The following is an 8,008-nucleotide window of genomic DNA, read 5'->3' on the forward strand; positions in this document are numbered from 1 at the left end:
GGCTGTATGATTTGGAGTTATTAGATAAAATTGTTGATATTTTAAACAGGTGGAAAGTTCAATTTTTAGGGGAGATGCTGTCGAAATTTCGGTAGAAAATAAAATTTATTATAGAAATTTAATTAATTATAGAGAGTAAATTATTGATAGAAATTAAATAGGTTAAGAATAGTAGTGTGATGAATAAATATTTTATCTGATATAATTCTTTTTCCGATGTCATTCTTACTTTGCTTAGATCGCCCGGGTCCTTCTAGTGCTCCTCCAGGATAGAATCAAAGTTAGAACTTCGCTCTCTATCACTGTGAGTAATAATAAATAATGCATATCAACATGCATTTGCATAGCATTTTTTTTTACAAACCTTATATATATATATATATATATATATATTTATATTAAAGCTCATATTTATTTTATGTTGCATAATTGTATATTTGGATGGATTTGGTGTAATACGTTGAAAGAATTGTTTGAATAATTGTGTTGTGCATATATTGTGATTTGTTTGTGTGGAATTGGGATGAAGTGGGTCACCATGGGACTGTGAGACCGTACCGTTATATGGATCCAATATGATTACCGTTAGCCGGGTAAATGGGAGATCGGCGCCCCCATGTGCACCTACCGTTACCGTTACCGTTAACCACAGGATGGCCTCTCGTTGTTGCGCACCTGATAGTCCAGATTTGATCGCAGCCCGCAAGGTGGTCTCCTGTTGTGAGCGCCTGATGATCTAGATTGGATGGAGACCACCGGGTTGCCTCCTGTTGGTATGGAAAAGAAAAGAGAGAATGGAAAAACAATGAGAGGGCTGGTCAAGTGAGGATTAGACCGGTCGGCCAATATGGGGGATCGGCTCCCTGGTGCACATGTGAGAGGATGAGCCATGTGGGAGGACGGCTCATCAAGGGTTCGGTGACTCCACTGACTAATTTCCACGTGGTGTGATTATTTGAAGGTGATATTGTTTGTGGGTGCTGATGTGATGCCATATGATTGACTGTTGTGTGTTCATTCAGTATACTAGGGTGCACTTTGCTTGACTGTATGTGGTGTGTATTATTTTTTATTATTCACTGAGTTGCAAAACTCACCCCCCAACAAACCTCTCAGGTACTAGGGAGCAGCTGATTCGATTGAAGCTCTGTAATCTTCTCCGCAGAGTTATAAATGTAAACTTTATATTTCTGATATTTAATTTTGGATGTATAACTTATTCTATTATCAGATTATTATTGAACTCCGCAGTTATAGGGTTGTGTATTTATATTGGGCTTTATTGTTAGCACTACGCTATAAATTAAATATTATGTAATTAGCTACAGGTGAACTAGTAAGCCCATAATGCGATTATAATTTATTGTGGATAGGTCCTGGCTAAATATTATGTATTATTTGTGACTGGGTCACATGGTTATATATGGGTTTATTGTTTTGATGAAATTGGGAAAGATAGGTAGTTAGACTGGACAATTTAGGCTTACTACAGGCCTCGGGTGCCTTAAGCTTACCTGGGCCCTAATGCCGGTCCGGCCCACGGAAACGGGTCGTGACAGTGGCGCAACTGTCTGCAAGTTTCAGAATACTTTTCTCATTTTATTTTAATTTCATGTTATTAAGTAGATTTTCAATCTTAATCCGGAAAACGATCAATAATGGGCAAATTGTGTCTTAATCAAACCAAATCAATTAATTTATTGTGATTATGAGATTTTAGGATTTATCATTTTATTGTTTCCTATTGATTATATTATTAAATCTGGTTTGTTGCCCGCCTTTAACCATAAGGCAAGAGCGGGTCTTTTAATTCTATTTGATATATTGTGGATGAATGGTGAATGTGATGATTAATGTATGATGAATGCAATGAATGAACCTAGTTGGGACGATTAATTAATTTTCCACATAGGAACTCGGTTTGATTTATTCAGGTTGGGTTTAGTTAAATAATTCGGCTTTTTCAAAATAAAATCAACTAGAAATCATAGGTTAAAGAGGCCGGTTTTTTCGGGCGTCGGCTTCCAATGGGCCGATGTACCCAATTCCTTTACCTAGAATTGTACTTGGTACGCCTGACCAGTTTTTCAAATAATTAGCCTTAAATAAAAATGGGTTAAATGGAGTCATTTAATAAAATTAAAATTGGAAATGGTCCCATTACCGAAATAATGGGTGGCGACTAAAATAATTTATAAGACCAATTTATCGGCATCGCGGTCCCAAAAGGTTTTAACACCACTTTTCAATAATAAATTTCACACAATAAAAAAATAGTTTTCCGAGGTCCTTCTGAGGTTTTGGATCTCATGGGCGAAAACAGTTTGGCGACTTCACTGGGGATTTTGCACCCATTAATCCCCGGTTATTTTTAATAAATTAAGTGGTTGCAATTAAGAATTGACTCTAAAAAGCCTACTATTTCTAAATAAAAATTGGTTAGAAAAGCCGATGGAAAATTATTAATCGTCCGTATGTGCTTAATTGCTTTATTTTCTTCTTAGGATTTTTGCATTCATACCGCATTCCTTGCTTCTCACCACATTCTACCCATATCACCCTTCGGTACTGGTGTTAAGTTTGACGGTGGATCTAGCCTAAACCTCGCATTTTAGGTGCATCCATCCGAGAATTAACATTACTACCAACCGCAAGCCTAGTACCTTAAAGGTGCATCAAAAGTAGGCCCAACAAAGCCCAAATCCTGTTTGTGGAGCCCAGACTTTGTTCAACCCAATAAGACTAAAGCCAATGCATATAGTCAAAAACAATAGTTACTTCCCTTAAGGAAATACCCGGTTCTATTTGCTGTTATTGTGCCGCATTCATTTCCGAGAGTTGATACCGTCAATCTCAAAACCCCCTGTTGGTTGTCGAGATTAGACCAATTCCTAGGAAACAGATGTCGAAATTTATACCAATGGAATCCGTGTGTGGGAGAAATAAGGTTGGAAGGCATGCATTTCCCAACTCCTGTTCCCCTGTATGATATAAACTGTACATATGTTGTGACATTCATGCATCATGTAACATCTTCTTTTTCAGCCATACATTAATAAGAGCTAATGTTCGGTATGGACATTCGACCTTGGTCTTGAGACTGACCCTCAAATTCATTTTGAATAATATTATATAATCCTTATAGTGAATCTATACCCAAAAGAAAAGGGAGATATAAGGGGGTTGCGATTCATTTGTATTTTTATATTTCTCGCATTATCTGAAAATAAGTGAGAGATTACAAAATTTTGTAACAAAATAGAATGACATCCTGCTTGGGGCCATATGTTCCAAGGCAAAAAGTAACGATACAACAAAATAAAAAATAACAAAATAAAATCCCGCTTGGAGATTCTTTCATTCCGAGGCAAAAGTTAGGGATTAGAGAGAAAATAGTCTATCGTAAATCCAAAAGGAACGGTCGATGACAGATAATGCCTGAAATGTTTAAATACAAAATAAGTTATTGACATATTATTCATACCGAATTTTTGGTCCAGTCGTCGAAATCGAGATCTTATTTCCATGCTGGTCTTAGCACATTAGAAATGCATTCCTCATCCTATGTGCTTTCATTTTCACATGCATACACGCAGGACCTACTTTAACTCAGACATTTTTTGTCAAAATTGATCCTTCTCTAGAAACTGCTTCGAGAGCTTGGAACCGACGTCCTGGTCAATGTCTAGTTCGAATATCCCCAATCCCGAAATTTATTCCAGTCAGTTCAGTGAGTTATTCAAGTTCATCAGATTCAGGGTCCGATTCGGATCCAGTAGAAATGGCAGATGATATGGGGGATGAGCCCGGATTTTCTTAAGCTCAGATAAGAACCATTGCTCAGATTGTGACCGCTGCTCTAGCCTAGGATAGGGCCCAAAATCAAACTCCTCCCACTTCAAGTAGTCAACCAGCAGTTGAAGAAAGGCAAATTCCAGAACCTGTGTCAGACAACCGGGCTTCTATGGGAAATACTGTCCCTGTTGAGAATGATGTAATCAAGCAACTTGCGGAGCTGAAAGATAAGATCGAGAAAATGTCTCTAGTACAGGAAAAGGATCCGGTCACCAATTTTCACATAACTGAGTATGTTCTACACCCGACCAGCTCCACCTCATTTAAAACATTCAAGCATACCATATTCGAAGGAGACAATGATCCCCGTTCCCATCTATCTGAATTCCTCTGAGTCTCTCAGATGAACCGGTACAATGAGGAAGATGTTTTGCGAGCATTCCCGCAAACATTACATAAGGACTATCGGAGGTGGTACGATGGTCTGGATGAGGACATTCAGAAGAATTGGATCAAACTACAGACTGCTTTTCTCAAGCATTTCAAGACCGATGAGAGTGACGAGTTCGGTTTGCGTGATTTGGAGGGTTTGAGACAAGGGAAGGATGAAACCTTTTCTGACTACTATAGGAGATGGAGAACAAAGCTGTATAGGGTTTAGACAAGGCCGAAGGATAAAGAGTTGATCAGAATCTTCAGTAGGAGCTTGTTGCCCTTCTTTAAGGAGAGAATGTTAACCCAGCCTCTCACTGATTTTGCTCTAGTTCAAAGCGCTGGTTTGAACATAGAGGAGCTATATAAGGAGGAAAAGAAGAAGAATAAAGGGTTTGGCAACTACCGGACTTCCTATGGTGACAGAAATGCCGGAAGTAGCAATCAGAACCAATCGGGAAGCAGTAATACAGTGGGGGCAGTTAATGAAAGATCCAGAAGAGAGTTCACCGATTTAGGAAGACCCTTGAGTACAGTGCTGAGATCATGTATCAAGAATGGAGTACTATCGAAGCTCCCAGTCGACCCGACTAAGCCCATGCGTGGGAGGTATATGGATCGAAGCTGTGATTACCATTAGTGCAAGGGGCATTCAACTGACGAATGTTTCAAATTAAGGCACGATATCCAAGATTTGATTGACAGCGGGAAAATTACCAAGCCTTTGGAGAGGAACAAGCCCAGCACAAAGAACAACCTGCTTCCCCAATATCAGTACAACTATCCGCCCCGCAAGTCTCAATCGGGTGGATCGGTCAATGCGATCGGGAGTGGATTGCCAGAAGAGATAGTATTGGCTGAGGCTGAATGGGAAGAGCGAATGTGCGCAATGTTGAATATATGGGATGATTGCAGTAGCGATGAGGAAGGGAAGATGCCCGTAAAGATAGAAATTGAGAAAAGCATCACGGTGAAGGTGGGTGATGTGCCGGAAGATGAGGACAAGCAACTCCAGCTTGCAATTCAAAAGAGCCTAGCTGACCAAGAAGGACAATGGTATTATAGCAGCGAAGAGGACGTGAATGAGGTAGGCGTCCAGAGCTTAACTCGCAGTGGGCGAGTATACAATCCCGAGAGCAGTGTGCAGGCTAAGGGAAAAGAGATTGCTGCTGATGGAACAAAGAAGAAAGTAATAGAGAAAGGCAGAGAGGAGCCAAAAGAGAAAAAGAAAGAGGAGGAGGTAGTGAAAGGGCATAAAAAGACTGTCGAGGTAGGAGAAAGCAGTCAGAATAGGATACCTAGTGAGGTGACCGCCAGTTCAGTACTGAGTCAGTTGCAAAGAACAAGAGTAGATATTTCAATATGGGACTTGCTGATAGCATCCAAGGAGCATAGAGAAGCTTTACTTGAAGCCATGACTTTTGTCAGAGTGCCCGCTCGGATTCAAAGTGTTGATATGATCAACGTGCTACAGCGTAGAATTGGCGAGGTCACTTTCTTTGACTCGGACCTCCCACCAGAACGAAGAAACCACTGTAAGCCATTATACATCCAAATTGCCGTCAATGGACGTGATACCCAGAACGTGATGGTGGATAACGGATCAGCACTGTGCGTATGCCCGTTGAAGATGCTATCCAAGTTTAAAATTGAAGAGTCAGAACTTGAGCCATCAAATATGGTGGTCAAAGCTTATGACAACACTATGCGGAATGCAAAAGGGACTCTTAGAGCAAAGATCTCCACAAGGGCCGTGGAAAGTTGGGTAGACGTGGTTGTGCTTGACATCTTAGCCAACTATGCTCTTTTGTTGGGAAGACCCTGGCTCAATCCTTTAGGTGCAGTTCTGTCCACCCTGCACAGAAAAGTAAAAATTCCATAGGGTACGGATGTGGTGACAGTTAACGCACAAGAGGATCTGAATGTGGCTACAGTGGAAGGCTTAGAGTTGGCAGTATCGTTATCGGGTTTTCAGGTGGCAATAATTGATGCGCCCACCACCGAGAGCAAGAGTGCAGTGAATAGAATGAGTCCTTTTTCAAGAAAGATGATGAAGAAGATGCATTGGCAGTATGGCAAAGGTTTAGGCCGGGAGCTACAAGGAAGGTTTGAGCCTCTCTCATCGGCATTTGGACAGCAAGACAGGCGCGGATTGGGATATTCTGAAAATAGAAAGAAGGAAAGGTATGAGATTCGGTCTCCAGTTAGAGGGTCAAATTTGAATCATATCTTTTTTGTTCCACAAGCCGAAGGAGAATTTCAGAGTAGGGGGAAGACCTGCCCCGGCTTGGAGATATTCATGACTGATTATGAGGCAAAGCTGATTAAGTCGCCCGAACCTTCCTTGGAACAGCTGATTGAGGGAACTGAGTTTATGGTGGGCATGACACAAGTAAGCACTGAATCTGAGTGGTCGAAGAAGATATCCGAGTTTGAAGACTTTTTGGGGATTGGGGATGAAGCTTCCAAGCTGGCGCAAGAGCAGAAGGCCAAGGCACGGATCCTCCAGTCAGTACTAGCTGCTAAAGACGCCGAAGAGGCAGAGAGGAAGGTATTGAAGATGAAGCTGGCAGAAGAGAAAGTGGAAGCTGCCCCAGAAGAAGAAGAGGACGCAGATGCGGATGAAGTGGACCAGGCAATAAAGAACACTTGTAATGAATGTATTGAGCAGGCAATTAATCCTGTATTTTGTTTTTCTGACGTTTGTTTTGAGAACAATAGGGATGGTTTTCCTCTCTTATTTCAATCAATGGAAGTGAACTTTGACTACTTGTTTTCTTATTTTCCTGATTGTCACGTTCATGGCATTGATTATACCACGCGCATATTTGACATAAATGCATTGCATCATTTTGCATTTAACTTAAGCACCACTGAAGATCCTAAAATAATCGAAATCGGATCAGACTTTAAACCTGAGCTTAGACAGGATCTTCAAGAATGTATTAGAAGAAATTCAGAGGTATTTGCCTGGAGCTACGTGGACATGCCAGGAATCGACAGATCAATAGCAGAGCACTTCATTCCTACTGATCCGAGTGTTAAGCCAGTGAAACAGAAAAGGAGAAGGGTCAGACCAGAGTGGCAGGATAAGATCAAAGCTGAAGTCCAAAAGCAGTAAGATGCAGGATTCTTAGAAGTAGTACACTATCCGGAATGGTTGGCTAATATAGTCCCGGTGCTGAAGAAAGATGGGAGGATAAGGGTCTGTGTCGACTACAGGGACCTGAACAAAGCCTCGCCTAAGGATGCTTTCCACTTCCGCACATAGATGTTTTAATCGACAGTGCTGCCGGAATGGGATGTTATTCTATCATGGACGGATTCTCCGGATACAACCAAATACTGATGGCCTTAGTGGACAAGCACAAGACTGCCTTCACCACGGATTTCGGAACCTTTTGCTATAGAGTGATGCCATTTGGACTGAAGAACACCGGGGCAACATACTAGAGAATGGCTACAACGTTATTTCATGATATGATCCATAAAGGGCTAGAAGTATATGTGGATGACATGGTGATCAAGACAAAAACACAGGAAGAACATGCAGAGATGCTGGAGAAGTTCTTTACACGGGTCAAGCAGTATAACTTGAGACTCAATCCCAAGAAGTGCGTATTTGGAGTAACGAAAGGGAGGTTGTTAGGTTTCGTTGTAGGACCTAACGGGATTGAGGTTGACCCCGACAAAATAAAAGCCATTCAGGATATGGAACCGCCAAGAACAGAACGTCAAGTGAGAAGCTTCTTGGGTAAAATTCAGTACATCAGCAGGTTTA

The sequence above is a fragment of the Jatropha curcas genome, chromosome 3 (genome assembly GCF_041381405.1).
Source record: "Jatropha curcas cultivar XTBG-Jc1 chromosome 3, XTBG_Jcur_1.0, whole genome shotgun sequence".
NCBI classification, from domain to species: Eukaryota; Viridiplantae; Streptophyta; class Magnoliopsida; order Malpighiales; family Euphorbiaceae; genus Jatropha; species Jatropha curcas.